The sequence below is a fragment of the Macrobrachium nipponense genome, chromosome 3 (genome assembly GCF_015104395.2).
Source record: "Macrobrachium nipponense isolate FS-2020 chromosome 3, ASM1510439v2, whole genome shotgun sequence".
Classification (NCBI taxonomy): Eukaryota; Metazoa; Arthropoda; class Malacostraca; order Decapoda; family Palaemonidae; genus Macrobrachium; species Macrobrachium nipponense.
The window spans coordinates 88,651,995-88,671,994 of record NC_087202.1 but is presented as its reverse complement, the minus strand read 5'-3'; positions in this window follow the sequence as shown (position 1 = coordinate 88,671,994).

Genomic DNA, 20,000 nt, shown 5'->3' with positions numbered 1-20,000 from the left:
GAATTTTGATATCCGATGATACCATTCTGCATGTTATACCAAATTCGAATGAAATGGATTATTTTCAAAACCACTCGATAAATGTTCGTTAAAGCTTTAACAACAAATATAGAAAATCAAACTAACTTGTAGAATTTATTTAGACGGTCTGGAATCCTTGTCATTAGATTACAAAGATATTTTGCATAAGATATTTTGAATGAATGATATTATACAAAACTAACTGCATTCATTAAATTGTCCGGAATTAAGCAATAGGTTACCTAATAAGCAGTAAAGACTGGTGGCTTAGATTTACTGAAATTAGGTATTTGTCGCTGGTATAATGATAAGTGCCATGGCATGCCACTCAGATGTCGTGGGTTAACGTCTCCCCCAGAGCGATGAAAAATCGCTGGTTATGTATGTTATGATCAGTTACTGCTGCAGTCTGGGGTCTGAGGTGGGAGGTTAAAATCAACATTCTTTGGAAAACTTAATTTCAAGTCATTGGCCCTTTGTGCTTGTTCCATGTCAGCAGGTTTCATCTACTAAAACAATAATAATAATAATAATAATAATAATAATAATAATAATAATAATAAATAATAATAATAATAATAATAATATGTTAAAATGGATGGTTATATTCAACGAATCAATCTTGTACAGGATTTTTATTTTCTTTTTTTTTTTGCTTTTATGGCTCAGCAGTGGCAGATAAATAATAACTGACCTATGTTCATATATGAAAAAGGACAGCTTGGATGCAGAAATAATTTTATTCATGAATAAGATATTGAAGGGGCAAATCCGTGATTCAAGCAGGGGTCGATCGTCTAGAGGTCGGTCTGGTATCTGTGGTCAGGTTCAGGCGGGGTTTGTCATCTGGAATTTTGTCGCGAATCCTATTTTGGTATTACTGGTATTAGTGCTTCTTGGTACCGTCTACATGTTTCGACCACCTCGCTGGTCATCTTCAGGAGGAGTTCGAGGAGGATATGGAGATACGAGTCGAGTGTGGTGGCATTTATAGCGGTTCTACACAGGGGGCTTAATTCTCATTGGGTGAGCTGGTCTTGGGTGGAACCTACTGTCCTGTTGCAAAGGTTGGAGGTTTTCTCCGCGGACAAGTGGCATAGTACTTCTGGAAATAATCCCTGGAATTTCTTCCATCCTGCTGACATTCCTGATTGGCTGGCTCATTCTGGAGTCCACGCACTGATGCTCTCCTGGTGGTGATAGGGATGAGAAAAGTCTCCTGAATAATATTTATGCTGGTTTCCTATGTGTAACGCTTCCAGGAAGCGCAGGTAGAGGTGGTCTGTGGTCAAATCAATTATTTCCATACTCAGTATGATGTCTGTCCTTCGGATTCTCTGGTTGTGGGCAGTCCTGGCATGGTTGTACATGGTGCTTTCTTTAGCATAGCAGGAAATCCTCTTGGAGAAGAGCATGGTGGTTATCTCGATGTATGAGCTGAGGCATTCTCGTATAGGACACGAGTAACACTAGACCAGTGCAGCTGGATTATTGCACATGACCAGGTAGTCACTTTTTCTACTTTTGTAGAAGGAAACCAGATCAATCTTAATGTGGTCTGTAAGGCTGACTTTCTCCTCGATGATGTTTTTGAGGGTTCGTTCATCTTCTTTGTGTTTTGTATGAAAATTTACTTTAAAGAAAAGCTTGATGAACTTGGAGTGTCAGGGCGGGTACCATTTGTCAGCATTCCTAATCAACTCTTCAATATCTCTATTCCACTTCCTCATACGTTTCGTTCCAGGAGCAGCAGTGCAATTGGGTTCTCCTGATGTAGGACAGGCAATGATGGTGGAGCACTAATAACTCTCGGGGCACTAACCCTCACTGTTCATACACATGCCCAAGTTTGTCATTTATGTTTAGACCTTTATGCTAAATGAATCCTCGCTCTGCTCAACAAGGATGTCTATGAAGGGGAGGTGGCGATCTTAGCTGTGTTCGATTGTAAATTTCAGGCAGCTGTGGGCTTGGAAAGCACACCTTAGTTCTTCATTTTCTTCCTGGGACTCAGCATAGACGTAGGTTTCATCAATCACACATACATCCTTGGCTTATTGATAATTTGAAGACCCTCTGCTCCATGGTGCCCATTTAGAAATTGGCTAAGAGGACGACTCCGAGGGGAGAACCCATTGCTATCCCGTCAATCTGGGGTACATGTGGCCTAGGTGGTTGGAGAAGGGAACTTTCTTGATGCATATTTTCAGGAGGGTGTGGAGACAGCAGAGGGCATGCTAGGGATGTTGAAGGATGGGGTCGTGGGTGAAGAGAGGCTCCACATCCATCCATCGAAGCAATGGATCATCGATCTTAGGGCCTCAAGGATTCAGGCTGTGGCTGTCTGGGTGTAGGAGGGTCAGGAAGGCATTCAGGCTCTTGGCCAGCTGGTATGTTGGGACAGAAATTTGACTGATGATAGGGCGCAGGGGGTTCCTTTACTTTTGAGTGTTTGTTTCCATAAATATACCCAAATCATAGTCTCCCATGATAGATGGTAGGTGAAGGACATTGGAGGTAGCTTTGATGGTTTATATAATCCTGCTAGCCTCCTACTTGATGTCATCAACAGGGTTTTTGATTGTGTGTTGAAATTTCATGGTGTCCGCCAGGATCTGGTCTAACTTCTGATGATATTCCTCAGTATTAATGAGGATGAAGGCAGTAATCTTGTCGGCTCTGCGAACAGTGATGTCCTCACGCTTCTTCAGCTGCTTCGCTGCTTCACTGAGGTGGGGGTTGATGATGTTACTTCGGTAGTTTCCTTGGCCGGTGTGGGCCCCAGCCAGCAGGAGGGGTCGAAGGGGGTTGGTCGTTCACAGGTTCTCTAGGTTCTCCTGTTTCTGGATGGTGTCTAGAAAGGTATTGAATCTCCAATCGTTTTTCAAGGGACCTCGGCCCGGTTATATAGTGGCAATAAGGGTCCATGCTAAGGATCTCGTCTTCATTGGAGCTTGATACGTAATTCGTGAGGTTAATGAGTTTTTCTGTTTATGCTGGAAACATTCCTTGCCTCCGTTGAGGGCGATTAGCTTACTAGTGTGATGGTTCTAGTAATTTTCTAGGCATCCTTCTCCTCCAGGCAACATAGGCAGTCAATGATTTTGTTCCATTTCTCACGTGCTCAAAGGACGTTGTCTGCTGCTCTGTCAACTTCCAAGGTACTGGAAGGTGCTGCGATTGCAGAGGTCCTCCCACTCAGAGCACAGTTTCATTTTTTCCTCAGGCTGGGCCTTGATTGCTACTTTATAACCCGTCCGAGACCACTTGACAAACACTTGGAGACCAAATACCTTCTAGACACTATCCAGAAGGAGGAGCACCTTGGGGAACCTGCAATGACCGATGTCCTTCGATCCCTCCGGCTGGCTAAGACCCTCACTGACTGACAAGACTACCAAAGTAACATCATCAACCCTTGCCTGAGGGAAGCATTGAAGCAGTTGAAGAAGCGTGAGGATATCACTGTTTGCAGGACCAACAAGACTACTACCTTCAGCCTCATTAATACCGAGGATTATCATCAGATGAGATTGTGGCGGACACCATGAAATTTCAGCGCATAATCAAGAACCCTGTCGACGATATCAAGCAGGAGGCTGACAGGATCATAGAAACCACCAATGCTACCTCTAACGCCCTTCACCTACCATTCATCACAAGAGACTTATGATTTGCGGTATATTTATGGAAAAAAATGCACAAGCAAGGGAACCCCCTGTGCCCTATCATTAGTTAAATTCTTGACCCGACATACCAGCTGGCCAAGAGGCTAAATGCCATCCTGATCTCCTATATTTCTGGCAGCCACAGCCTGGAGTCGTCTGCAGAGTTCCCGGAGGCCCTGAGATTGACACCCCTTGGAGTATGTGTTGCTTCAATGGATGTGGAGTCTCTTTTCACCAATGTCCCTGTCTATGAGACCATATAGATGATCTTGGACTGGGTATATAGGGATCCTGCCACTTCATCACTGAAAATCCATGAACACACTCTCCTGGAAATATGCACAAAGGAGGCCCTCTTCTCCAACCACTAAGGCTATACGTACACCCAGATTGACGGGGTGGCGATTGGTTATCCTCTCTGAGTCCACTTCACCAATTTCTACATGAGCGGTCTTTGAAAGAATTGATAAGCCGAGGATGTATGTGTACTACATCAATGACACCTTCCTGGGAAGAAATTGAAGACCTGAGGCATGCTTTCCACACCCACAGCTGCCTGAAATTCATCATCGAACACAGTCAATATTGCTGCCTCCCCTTCTTCGACATACTCACTGAGCAGAGGGAGGATTCATTCAGCATACAGGTCTATACAAAACCAGTGAACCCAGGCATGTTCATGAACGGTGAGAACGAGTGCCCCAAGAGGTATAAGCACTCCACCATCAGTACCTAGATTAGGAGAGGCCTCTTGCACTGCTGCTCCTGAAAAAACAAGCATGGGCAGCTGGAATGAGCAACGCATGTCCTCATTATCTATGGACAACCAAATAGAGATACTGACGAGATAATCAGAATGAGCGTCGACAAATGGTACCAGGAGGAACCCTGCCCAATGCCCACAAGTTGATCAGTCTTTTCTATAAAGGAAATTCTCATAGAAAATATAGTGAATATGAATGAGCCTTATAAACCATCATCAGTGAGAATGTCAGCCCCACCGACCAGAATAAGAAAATTCATCTGGTTATCTTCTACAAAAGTAAGAAGACTAGCAACCTGGTCATGCACAATAATCCACTCGCCCACCTGCAAGATCACTTGAAGACTAATGTGGTTTACCATTGCTTGTGCCTAAACCGATGATGCCTCAGCTCATACACCTGGATGACCACCATGCACTCCTCCTGGAGGATTTCCTGCCAAACTCAAAATGGAGCCATCTACAACCATGTCAGGACTGACCAAAACTATAGGGTCCCAAGGACGGACAGACATAACGAACATTGAAATTATTGACCAGACCACAGACCCCTGCTTCCTGCACCTCCTGGAAGCCCAGCATGAATATTACACAGGGGACCTTTCTTCTCCATACCACTGCCCAGAGGGCAGCAGTGAGTTGGCTTCAGAATGACAGCCTATCAGGATTGTCTCCAAGATGGAAGGAATTCCAGTGATCATTACCAGATGTACTTTGGTGCTAGCATGGGAGAAAACCTGCAACCACTGCAACAGAGCAGTAGGCTCTGCCCAAGACTGGCTCAGCCAATGAGAATTCAGCCCCCGTGTAGGACTGCTATTAATACTGCCACACTTAACCCATTTCGTCAGTTCCTCCACAAACTCGTCTTGAAGATGACCAGCAAGGTAGTCGAAACATGTAGACAGTACCAAGAATCAGTAATACCAGGATTCCAGACGAAATTCCATACAACTAACCCCGCCTGAACCTAATCATGGATTCATACCAGACACCAAAAAAGACGACGGCCCCCTTTCTTTGGCGCAGTTTTTTACTCGTTTAACTTTGATTCTGAATAAACTTCATTATAATATGTAGGACAGAGTATCACAATATTCTAAGTTGATTACCTGTTGCAAGGTAACGAGAATTTCTTCGACTACATCTGGGTTTCATATTAAGAAATAAAAAAACATGAATTAAATTATTTACAAAAAAGGGATATATTCTATCCTAACAAAAAACATTATTTCCCATTGTCAGTGCAAATGGAGGTTGTTTGTTTTTCAAATATTGTCCTTATTTTTAATTTAATTTACTAGTGCAGATATCCAGAATATTTTTTACAGGGAATAAGCAGCCTTAAACAGGTTTTAATAATTACTCATAGTTTTATTTAATATTCTGTACCTGATACGTTAATAAAAATGGCACGCACAAACGGAATTTGCCATGACTGTAATTGATGAATCCTAAAATAGCTCTTAGAGTCATCATTATTGTTGTTGCTATTTAAGAGGGGATCTACTTCCTATTATTATTATTTTTTATTGATTTATCTATTTATTTTTTTTTTGCTCTATCACAGTCCTTTAATTCGACTGGGTGTTATTTATAGTGTGGGGTTCCGGGTTGCATCCTGCCTCCTTAGGAGTCCATCACTTTTCTTACTATGTGCGCCGTTTCTAGGATCACACTCTTCTGCATGAGTCCTGGAGCTACTTCAGCCTCTAGTTTTTCCAGATTCCTTTTCAGGGATCTTGGGATCATGCCTAGTGTTCCTATGATTATGGGTACAATTTCCACTGGCATATCCCATATCCTTCTTATTTCTATTTTCAGATCTTGATATTTATCCATTTTTTCCCTATCTTTCTCTTAAACTCTGGTGTCCCATGGTATTGCGAAATCAATGAGTGATACTTTCTTCTTGATTTTGTCAATCAACGTCACGTCTGGTCTATTTGCACGTATCACCCTATCTGTTCTGATACCATAGTCCCGGAAGATCTTTGCCTCATCATTTTCTATCACTCCTTCAGGTTGGTGCTCATACCACTTATTATTGCAAGTTAGCTAGTGTTTCTTGCAAAGGCTCCAGTGGAGGGCTTTTGCTACTGAATCATGCCTCTTTTTGTACTGGTTCTGTGCAAGTGCCGGACATTCGCTTGCTGTGTGGTTTATGGTTTTATTTTTCGTATTGCACTTCCTACATATGGGAGAGATATTTCCATCTATTGTTCTTTGGACATATCTGGTTCTTAGGGCCTGATCTTGTGCCGCTGTTATCATTCCTTCAGTTTCCTTATTGAGCTCTCCCCTTTGTAGCCATTGCCATGTGTCATCGCTGGCTAGTTCTTTAGTCGGTCACATGTATTGTCCGTGCATTGGTTTGTTATGCCATTCCTCTGTTCTGCTTGTCTTTCTCCTGTCTCTGTATATTTCTGGGTCTTCGTGTACTTTTATCAGTCCTTCTTCCCATGCACTCTTGAGCCACTCGTCTTCACTGGTCTTCATATATTGCCCCTGTGCTCTGTTCTCGATGTTGACGCAGTTCTCTTGGTCCCCTCCCTCCTTCCTTTCGTGTTATGTATAGTCTGTCCGTATTTGCTCTTGGGTGTAGTGCTTTGTGTATTGTCATATGTTTCCTCGTTTTCTGGTCTATGCTGCGAAGTTCTGCCTTCGTCCATTCCACTATTCCTTTGCTGTTTCTGATTACTGGCATTGCACATGTGTTTATGGCTTTTATCATATTTCCGGCGTTGAGTTTTGACTTGAGTATCGCCTTGAGTCTATGCATATATTCTTTCCTGATCGTGTCCTTCATCTCTTGATGTTTTATATCCCCTCCTTCCATTATTCCCAGGTATTTGTATCCCGTCTCATCTATGTGTTTGATGTTGTTCCCCTATGGTAGCTTTATCCCTTCAGTCCTTGTTATTTTGCCCTTTTGAATGTTGACTGAGGCACATTTTTCTATTCCAATCTCCATCCTGATGTCCCCAGATACAATCCTTACAGTCTGGATTAGGGTATCTATTTCCTTGATGCTCTTACCATACAGCTTGATGTCGTCCATGAACATCAGATGGTTAATTCTGTTGCCTCTTTTCTTGAGTTGGTACCCAGCATCCATCTTCTGCAGTACTTTTGTCATGGGAATCATGGCAACTACGAAGAGTAGTGGGGACATTGAGTTGCCCTGGAAGATCCCTCTTCTGATATTAACCTCTGCTAGTCTTATTCCAGAGCTTGTAAGTATTGTATTCCAGTTGCGCATTGTATTTTTGAGGAAGCTGATGGTTTTTTACCTCTGCCCCATATATTTTCAGGCATTCTATTAGCCATGTGTGTGGTACCATGTCGAAGGCTTTCTTATATTCTATCTATGCCATGCTTAGGTTGCTTTTCCTTCTCTTACTGTTCTTCATTACCTTTTTGTCTATCAGGAGCTTGTCTTTTGTGCCCCTACACTTCCTTCTGCAGCCTTTCTGTTGGGGGGAGTTGGGGCAAATGGTGTTGTGTTTTTTCTCTAGGTAGTTGTATAGCCTTTCGCTGATGATACCTGTTAGTAACTTCCACATTATTGGTAGGCAGGTGATAGGCCTGTAGTTACTGACTATATTTCCCTTACTCTTGTCTTTTTGTACTAAGGATGTTCTTCCTGTGGTCATCCATTTGGGCGCATGGTGATTTGTGATACAATGCTGGAGTTGTTCTGCTATTCTTGGGTGTAGGGCCTTGAAGTTTTTGAGTCAGTATCCATGAACTTCATCGGGACCTGGGGCTTTCTAGTTGGGCATTTGGTGTCTGACTGTGTCTGTCGTGATGTCAGTGAATCTTTGTTTTATTCTCCCTGTTTCTTCAGTTTGACTTCCTGGAGCCATGTTGCATGTTTGTTGTGTGATACCGGATTGCTCCAGATGTTTTCCCAGAGTCTCTTACTATTATTATTATTATTATTATTATTATTATTATTATTATTATTATTATTATTATTATTATTATTATTATTATTATTATTATTATTATTATTATTATTATTATTATTATTATAACTACTGATTTACTTATAGATATACGTATAATTTCCATTTATGTGATTTTTTATCGCATATCAATAACTTAACTGACCGCTATATCAAATTCGAAATATGCAGTTGTACCGTTATTTTATACTTGCTTATTAGATGAGGTTGTTACATTGCATAGAGCTGTCACCCAAAAATCAGTTCCAACAAGTTTTTCTCTCAAATTAAATAAACATGAATACGGCATTTGCAATTAACTCATATCACGGAATGAAGTCATTTCCGGTAAAATGGATATTAAATCGCCATTATTCTGACATAAATATCAGTAATCATAACTGCATATAATCGTGTGATATTATTATGGTATTATATGTTTATAGGGACGAATTATTATACACGCTTATCAACTGCTATTCAATAATTGATTATACAAAAGGTACACAAATTTATATGTATGGTTGCACCTACTTTCATCCCCTGCTCTCGTTTTCTATCACTTAAGGATTTTCGCCTTCATAAAAAAGGATCCATTACTCCGTTTTCAGTGACATAAATTCACATAGCTGGATTCTCCCTTTCCTTGGGATTGATCCGTTCTTCCCTCTCTTACCCCTTATCTTTTGTTGCACTTTAAATGGTCTTTTTCCTCAAATAATCAAACAAATAGGTACCAGTAAGCTTAACTTTAGTGTTTAAGTAATCGAAATATAATGGTTGTTTGTTTCATCATTGCTATCGTATAACAGGGGATGTATGACAGAAGTTTAAGTGACTGTGCTGTTTTTTATCGACAGTCTTTTGGAGAAAATATAAATTTCACTGATTGACACACTACATGAATGAAAGTCATCATAGTATTAAATACTAAACAAATGTCGATTTCATCGATTAACACTCAGCTACCTATTGCTCTGCATCTAAGTCAAGAAAGTTTAAATCCTAAAAGTGTATGAGTGAGTAGGATGCAGTTTTTCAGTAACTCAGGATATGAATTTTGATAATCCGTTCTTTGATATATTGCACTGTAAAATTACTTCAGTTTATTTTTGAAGATATCTACTCATTGTATGCCAGCGTATAATGAAGGAAATATTCAAGGGTTTATTATTGTATTACTGTTAAGTAAAAAACTAATGTTTTTCCCTTGTTAAATGAATAATTATAAACAATAAGGATTTAAGATTTGACAAATATAAGCCTTTGTGAAGTAATAAGTTGATATGTATAATTACACGTAAAAGTGACTTTTACTCAGCATATAATAAGACCAATTAAAATGGACACTTGGCCACTTGTGTCTCCTAAAAAAATGAAAATAAAAACCGAGTTGCGAAAGCAACAAGTGATCGCCCTGACTCTCAGCTTAAAACATCTGGTTCAGAGATTATCGGGGACCTAGAAAATTAGATTTGCCATTTTGTAGCTTGATTTAGTTTCTCTGTTAATGCCATGCGGTACACCATTCATGAAATTTGCTGGTGGTTTCTTTTTCATTAGTTTTTTTTTTATTGTGGAGATTTGTATATTGAGGTGTTGAAAAACGTGTATTCATCTGAAAGCAAGGTGGATTGTAGACAAGTGCTTGGGTCATCGAAGGATTGCTAGCATTATCATATTGAGAAGAGGGGATCATCATCCTTTACATCTTGATGTAAGACATTGCAATTATGTTGCGTGAATGATGCCGCACACGCGAGCACACACACGTTTATACAAAAAACACACCCACCAACACACACACACACACACACACACACACACACACACACATATATATATATATATATATATATATAGATATATATATATATATATATATATATATATATATTCAACAGGCGGAGGTTCCTCTAAACCCAACTATACAATGAAGGCAGGGGAAGCACACTAACAGGTCAAGGAACTCATATTTGTTAAGTTGTAACGTTTTGAAGCCACCAGCAGGCCTCATTTTCAAGCTAAATAGTAACAATATCTAATTAGTACAATAAAACCAAGCTACAATATTAAAATACACAATGCAAGGTACAATAAAACAATCACAGTTAAAAATACAAATAAGGATCAACCGTTGAGTGTGAAGTCAGAGAAAGGACTAACAAAAAACGTAAACAGTTCACGAGAGGTAGAGAGGTGTAGACGTGGCATGGGTGTTCAGTGAGGGGACCAGTTTTTTAATAAACAATGATTCATTAATTGCTAAAACCTTATGATTGGAGGCTCTGCCCAAAACCTCAAAGTCCTTGTACTGAATAGAATACCTACATTTATCATTATGATCCCTTATGTTGGAAAATTCGGGATCCGAAAACTTAGTGCCAGTTCTATAGCTGACAGCTCTATGACTGTCGATTCGGACCTTAAGTAACCAATGTGTCGATCCAATATAGGTTCCTCGATTACATCGTGGACAAGTAAATTTGTAAATAACACATGAGGTCATCAATGGATCCAAACGGTCCTTGAAGCTGAAAAGGCTACCGATATTCAGTGGGCTTGTGGGTATAATTTTGGTTTTCATTGCAGGGAGATGACCAGATATTAAAGCGTGGAGTTCCTTATAAAAAGTTGTATTGTGAATAAAAGGAAGGCTGGCATAGAAAGGTAATTTAGGAACGTGAGGAGTTGGATGACGTGGAACAAAAATATTATTTAAAACTTTGAAGACATGCTTAAAGAACAACTGGGTGGGAAAGCAGTTGCTGTTAGAATAGTTTTGCAAGAACTTGACTTCATTGTGAACAGATTGCCAACTGGAAGACAAAGCAAAGGCTCGGTGAAGCATGGTTAAAAAGGCATTAATCTTAAAATAAAGAGAACAAAAATTATAGAAATTTGTACCAAGACCAGTGAAAGTCTTTTTTTTTTCTAAAAACGGAAGTTGAGAAGCCTTGAGAGGAACGTGTAATTAAAATATTTGAAAAAATGCAACTGATTGTTGGTTCCTCTCAAGGCTTCTCAACTTCCGTTTTTAGAAAAAGACATTCACTGGACTTGGTACAAATTTTTATAGTTTTTGTTTTCTTGATTTTAAGATTACTGCCTTCATTCTTTACCTCTCGTGAACTGTTTACGTTTTTTGTTAGTCCTTCCTCTGTCTTCACACTCAACGCTTAGTCCTTTTTTGTAGTTTGAACTGTGATTGGTTTATTGTACCTTACATTATGTATTTCAATATTGTAGCTTAGTTTTATTGTACTGAGTAGTTATTGTTACTTTTTAGCTTGAAAATGAGGCCTGCTGGTTGGCTTCGAAACGTTGCAACTTAATAAATATGAGTTCCTTGACCTGTTGGTGTGCTTCCCCTGACTTCATTGTATATATTATATATATATATATATATATATATAATATATATATATATATATAATATATATATATATTAGGGCTTTTGCCTTGTATGATAAGGCGCCCTATGAGGTAATGTTAGACTAGCGATAATCTTACGCTAAGTCGGTTGGTATTGCACTTCCATCTTCAATGGAGTGTCTGGGGGTTTGTAGATCACTTACGAAGTCGGTATTATCTTGTTGGTTATTACGACGATGTGTTAAACTCATGGTGAGGAGGTTCTTGTAGGAAAACACGAAATATAAAAAATATATGTATTCTACTGAAGTTTTACAATGCTGAAGATCAGATATGATTGTACAAGTCTTCTAATAACGATAGCTTGATCGCTTCTGCCAATGATTGATGGCTAATCCTATTCCTCTACATGATAAAGCTTAGGTAAAGAGGTACAGGTCTTCTAATGACGATAGCTAACTCTGTTCTGCCCGTCTACCATCTCTATTACAAGTTATGAAGGAACAGACAGTAGTTCGAACATATGAACATACATACAAATGACATAGTTTCATACGAACACACAATCAAATGAGACACGCTACAGATCACGTAGGCCGTTTGAATCATAGGTCGGGGTAGTTGTCTCAAGCAGGGAGCTTGGACTGTTTCAAAACAAATGAATGACCACAGATGACGGCATGTCAACAACTTAGCCTACATACTTATTGTATACGTCATCCTTAGCGTCTCTAGTCTGATCATTCTGTTCCTAAGCAATCTTTTATATATATGGACTAACATTCCATATTTTTATTATGTAAACACTTACATCAGCTCGGTCAGCTACCAAAACCAACCACTGAATATTACTCAAACTTGACTTGCATTTGACTTATAGGAGTGTGATACAGACACTATGTGAATATATATATATATATAAGAAAAGAAAAATTCATGGTGTACATGAATTGATTCAAGTAATAAAATATAAAACAATGATATTGGTAAATAATAGTGATCACGTGATATATAATGATACAGTTTTTCACTTCATCTCATTAAGATACATATGCTACAGAAAATACTGTACTCTGATAATTGCCTAGAATGAAGATTAACATGATAAAAATTATATTTAATGATAAATAATTTCATATAGGAATTGATAAAATTATTAATGTTTATGCTGATTGATTCATTGATTTTTATGCTAACTGTTATGTATCTGATTCATTAATCAATATACTAACTCATATATAACTGCATAAAAAGGTAACAGATTGATTATAGGCTACCCGATATGTTTATACATATGTATATGGATTCATATAATTATGATTAATATATGTGCACTTTAAATAGATTCCTATTGCGTACACGCAAAGATATATTTCGATTCCGTTATTTATGATCATTTATATATAGATTCCTAGTGCGTACACGCAAAAAATATATTTCGATTCTGTATTTATGATCATTTATATATAGGATACATGATACTTTATATATATAGGATACATGACCGAGGTTAGACTACTTCACTTTTAACTAGCGTTCGAACAACTTTTCGTCCATTACACAGTTCCAGACAACCACCTATAGCCCAATGAAACGGCCTATTTCACAGGGTTAAAACAAGGGGAAAATTTGCCTGGGCGGGTCCAACGTTCTATATTGCGCTCATACTTATTCTCTGCATCCTAAGCTACACGATTACGTTCGCTATGAATAGATCATCCCAGCACGAGTCCTTCGCCAGCAAAGTAGAGTTGATATCCTTGGGTCGTAATTGTCGGAAGTATGTCCCATTTGTAGTCGATTTCCACAGCCACCGGAGCGTTCCGCATTAAAACGAGATTAACGACGAGATACGGTGTCGGTCGAAGAAGTCCATGATGGTGCTTATTCCTTTTACATTGTAGGCGGTTGTTACTCGACTGCCATCGTCCGCAGCGACGAACGATTTTTTCGAAGTTGCGATGTGAAATTCTCGTACTGCAGGATACTGTAACCAGGTTCCATTAAACAGCCTGCAAGTGAAATTATACTTGTCACAAGGGCAAAGTAAATTCAGACGACATCCAAATACAGGGGAGGGAAGAGAGCCATTTAGACCAGACTTAACCCACATGAATTCGCTGATATTTTGGAATTCAAAAGTCCGCTGTACAAACTTTTTTATCCATGGCATTAACAATGAGTGAACCTATCCAGGTCTATGATGACTGTAAAAATATCCATAATTATAACAAATAAAACAGATATCAATACAAATCCCAAAGAAAATTCGATATTACTGGTAGTGAATTACTAGACAAAGAAGTGGAAAACGGAGCTATTTGTAAGATTGCCAGGCAACATAAGAGTCAAAGAGAAGATTAATCATGATTCTGTATTTCTCTATGCTAACTGAAATTAAGTTGTAATAAAATCTGATCCTATGTGCCCCTAACAAAAGTTTCATATTCAATTTTCTCGCGTGCATCCTCTGAGGTTAATTTAAAAAACTTTATTAATAGGTAGGAGAGCAACGAAAAAAAGAAAAAAACCCACTATGTAACTAATTTCTAAATAAACTTTGGGTTTTTCAAGAAAATGTGACATTTTCCCATGAATGTTTACTTGAATTGTAATAGGCTAATGTTGCCAAGTAAATATTTATATATACATATCTTGATACTTCTAAATGTATATGAGAGGTTCAGAAAAAAAAATTAATTCATTTTGTTGTTATAGAAATTCTATTTGCTTATTTTGTCATTAATTTTAAATGATTGCAAGTCCTTAACTAATTGATTACCACACACGGATAAGAATATGTTAGTGGCCTGTCATGTGACCTATGAACCACATGTGAAGTTCATGAACTAAAGCATTCCTTTCTCCAGTCAATCTGCTTTTGCAAGCGCGAGATGAAGCCTGTGTAAGCAGATTATTGAGGTTAAAAGGAACAAATACTGATACGGCAATGATGACGTCGTCACTGGCAGGAGATTGCTCTCAGCCAGCTAAGAGTTACGTTACTTGCTTGTAATAAATACGACTTTAGATAAATTTAATTATCTTTTAATACTCGACCTACACGAAAAGAATGTCTGAAAAAAAAAACAGTACCAAAATTGAACAATATATTAGTTTCATGTTGGAAATCTGCATAATTGTAATTATGTTTAAAATTAAATATTCCTTATTCAAACTATATGAAAAAGGTTTCCATACAAATTCTATATATATTATTAACCCTGTATAAAATTCATATAGGAATTATTTCATAGATAACATTTTCACTTCTAGACTTCCTGACTTTAAAATCTCTTTTATTTTATTTTATTTATTTTATTTATTATTATTTTATTTATTTATTTATTTTTTTAATTTTTTTTTTTTTCATTGACTACGAATATAAATCACGGGACAGACAATATGTCAGTAGATTTTGGATATGTGTTTGAACTTTTAGCTTATTTGTCATTACTAAAGCGTTAAGTTAGAGTTCAAATCTTTACGCATATATATTTGGATATTTAATTATCTAATGGTTACGTTTTGCTATTGGATTTTATCGTGATTCCTTTTTTATTATAATTTGTAACCCTTCCGACTTCTTACGGAGTGTATTATATTGACTCCACTTGTATCCATATTTATCTTATTTTTTTTATATTTATTTATTTATATATTTTTTTTATATATATTTGATAAATTAATGGTTGGCTTGAATATGTGGAAAAGTGTTCTAGCGGCGTACCGTATAAGGCTACTTGCGGCATCAATTCTATAGATACAAGATATAAATGATAAAGGTATTTAAAACCGCAAGAACCGCTATAATCCAGTTCGGATCCAATATCACGAGTTGTAACTCGTAAGACATTGACACTTCCTATTTAATTATCAGTTATTCTACCAAACCGATTGACTGGGTGATAAAATATATTATTGGTTTTCTTAATGGATAGGAATTCACACAACGTGTTAAGGAGATTATTATTGATTTACACCACCCGAGTCACAGATTATTATGTGTTGAATTCCATGTTTACTGATTTAGCACTCATAAATATTCCTAACGCACTCAATTTCGGTGTTTGTTTTTTTTTTTTTTTTTTTGGTGCTATTAATTCTATATAACGTCGTCAAGGAATTCTATTAACACTAAGAAGTGTTTATTCCCTCTGTCAGACTCGTAATTCTGTTAATAATTCTACGTATATTCTTTCAAGGATTGATTTGGCACAGGATAGGCTCCTAAACTGACAGGTGTCTTAGTGTATCCCTTGTTTTCATGACACGTGTTACAATCAGTTATGTGCTTTTATAATCTGTAAGCATTGTAGGCCAGTAAAATAGTGATTTGGCTTTCTGTGACATAGTAGGGAAACCTGGATGACGGAATGCAACCAGTTTAGGACGATTGGTATGAAAGAGATTATTACTACTACCTGGTCGTTAGTCACCTGCTGTGTTCTTCGGGTTTTCCTCGTCACAGACCTACATATAATATTACATTTGATTACATTATTCTGATACACATACTTTAAATGTACTTTTGCTTTAGGGTTTCTGCTCAAAAGTGTTTATTGTTTTTGCTTAGCCGCTGACCCTGTTTCCGTTCGAAGTGTTTATTGTTTGATGTTTATTGTTTTGCTTATCACTGTTGACACTTGCTTTGTTCAGTTGTAACAGCTCTTGCGCTCCGACCCAGATATTCAATGCTCGCGATCTCTTAGGGTTAAGGAATTTTCTGTTTAGATACGGTTTTAACAATAGGCACGGATGTTTCTATATCTTTTAGTCCAATTAATGGTTCTTTGCTGTATGGTGCGGGATTGCGGGATAATGCGTCAGCTATGATATTTGCTTTCCCAGGTAGATATCTTATCTTGGCTCCAAAGACCTGAATGATCATTTGTCACCGAGTTCCTTTTGGACTGTGATTAAAGCCTTTGAAAAACTCGGTAAAGGACTCATGTTCAGTAAGGACTTATCAGGATAGCCATAGATTATGAACTTAAAATGTACTAGTGAGTTAAAGATACCTAGGCCTCCCTTGCTTATTACTGCATATTTACTTTCAGAGGGCTTTAGTTTACGTGAATAAAAAGCTATAGGAAAGAACTGTTTATCATATTGCTGAAGTAGTATCCCTCTTACCCCTTGGTCTGAGGCGTCTGTTGCAATAAAAAAAAAAATTCCTTATTTAAATCAGGGATTTTTAAGTTAGGTAAGCTGCATTATTCCGCTTTTAAGATATCGAACGCCTGTTTGATGCTTTTTAGACCATAAATAAATCTACGCTCTTCTTCGTAAGATCTGTTAAAGGAGCTGTCATGATTGAAGAGTTACATATTTGCATACGATTGTAATACCCACTACAGCGCCAAAGTGCTGTATCCCCCTTTTACGTTAATAGGTACCGGAAAGTTATTGAATAGCCGACACCTTACCATGGACTACTTTAAGACCTTGACTAGACACATAAAACCTAGATAAACATGTTCGGTTTTTTAAAAAACTCGCATTTAGATATTTTACTCTGAGATTATTTGTCTTTGTCTCGTCTCTAGCACTAGCTCTAGTTTATGTGAATGTAGGGTATCCCCTAAAAAGTCTCCCAAACACTATATTATAATTTGGGGCGCAACGTAAGCCCGGAGGCATACGTATAAAATTGATAATGTCCCTGAGTGCTGCTGTGTATGAGGTACAATCACTTAGGTAATGGTATCTGGTAAAAGCCTTTAAGTAAGTCCAAGCTGGTGAAAAATTTTATTCTAACCTAAACAGAGATAAGATGTCGTCGGTACATGGCACTGGAAACATCGGGAGTCGTTTCCTTGTTTAAGCGACAGTGAATCTGCGCAGATACGCCAAGTCCGATCTTTTATGGCATGACGTTTGAGTTAAAAATTATATGGGCTTATTTTGATTTCCTAATGGCTCCTATTACTAACATTTTTCAACTTCGTCATTTATCTCTATTTTGAAATTTCATTGGGGTTCTACACGAAGGTACGTATATAGCTTTATGTTTGTCCTTAGACCGTATTTTGTTTTCAATGACATCGTTTTTTCTCCCAGAGATCACTCGCTAGTGGAGAAACTTCCTGGTATTCAGGTAGAAGATAAAAAAAAAATTCTGCTGAATCACCTCTGCTTGAATGACTTTACGGATATTACTTTAGATAGATTATCAGAGAGATTCATCCACGACTGGTTGGGCGTGATTAAAATTAGCAACAATAAAAAATGCGATATTTATAACTTCCGTATCCACGATATGTATAACTTTTAGGGCTTTGTTCGCGGAAATCGTATATTTCAGAGTGTCGGAAGGATTAAAATTTCATTTCCCAGCAAAGGTCTTTTTACACGCACTAAGACATTCGAGGGTGCATGCTTCTCGAGATTTTTGCGTGCAAACTACGACTGCGGTTGTGGGAGAATTCTGTTGGGTCATTTGAACAATGTTACGATTTATGAGACAAATATATAGTCCTTTATATTAAGTTATTATTTGATTAACAATCGTCTCATTTTTGTTCAAACGGATTTTACTATGTTTGAAGGTTTATAGGATTTTCCTTTGATAAACACGCCTTATTTTGCAGGATGTAAGATAATATTTTGTGTATCCCTAGATGGATATCTTACAATTACACTAGATACAGATCAATTGTTTTTTTTTATAAACTATAGAGGTATCTGTAAGCGCGCTTATCCGGACTTCTCATTAGGGGAAGTTCGAACAACAGACGGTGAGTCCGTAAATACAGGATATTACGTGTACTAAAGAAATAAAACAAGATACTCTAATTTTTACGGCGCGTACAGTTGGGCTTAATCCACCACTACTTATAATAACTTACGTATTAAAAAAAAAACGAAAACCTGCTCTGATTACTTTATACGGTCGTGTGATGCATAGGGAAATTCCTTTTAATTTTTAAAAAGGTATTTGGGATGATGATCAACATCGCTTTTTCCCCACTCTGCTAGAGTCGCTTATTGTGTGGAATTTGCTATGCTTTGAACACTTCGGCAGTTTTTGACTGACCTTGACCGCTTGACTAGGTGACCCAGTCACCGAGTTTGCTTGTTTGATTCTGAACGGGCTACTGTTTCTATTTCTTTTTTGTAATAATTAGGATCCTTCTCTTTATTACCATCGGCAACGTATTGTGTGTTTTTAGCATTATGTTGCTGGTTACGTATAAAGCAATGAATGACGAACTATAGGCACTGAGCGATTACTATTAAGACGAGTTATCTCTACTGCATTCAATCTTAACTGTTTGTACTTCATTCTTTGCTAAAATTTGAAATAGTGAGGGATCTGGTCAGCGCATTAGCCTGATGAAAGTTTTTTACAGACATGTTATTCCTGCAATCCAGCCATATTTTTAAAGTTAAGTTGAGTCATTGAGGGTTCGATATTTTATATAACTCAAAAAACTCAAGGCTAAAACTGCGATCGGGACTTGCAAAGGAGCATTTATTGTCATGACCCGAAATAGTGTTACCTCTAATTTATCTAGATTTGTACGGGTGTTCCACTGTTTTGTGTGTTTTCTAATCACTACGGTGCTTAACGACCCTATCATGCATCTGTATAAATACAGACGTCCACTGCGTAAACGCATATTCACTGTTAATATGATTTGTTAGTAAGGGATTAATAATCACCCAAAATGATAAAATTAACATAGTATATGATTATGATATTTCAGTAGAACTTCTGGAAACAGACACTCAAAGATAAAAAAACTCGCAGTAGCGAAATCTCAATGATGTAGATAATTTCTGTAAAAAAAGTAAGATTAAGAATGTCTCGTAACTTCAGCCACAGGAATAACGAAATTCGACCTGCAAAGGAAACACTCAAAGTTACTCCAAATGAATAAAAAATTGTACTTAGCTTGCTTTTGTGGGAAGTCACGGTGTTCCGATAACGACACACGGCCTTGGTCCTCCTTCTCTATTTAGCGGATGACCTGGTTTGGCTTCAGTTTTTCCCCCCCCGTGCGCGTTGTTTCGATGATTCGAGCCCTTGAAAGATCCGATGCTGCAGACGCGTTCGGTTTGTTTCTTGGAGTGCCGGAAACGCTCACTAAACGATGTTTTCTTGAATGATTCTAATGAGAGACGAAGCCTGCGTTGTCGTAGGAAAAAGGACACGTCGGTTTGTTTCTTGAAGTTATTCACTAACGATGATACTAAGTTGCTTGAAGAATCTGTTGC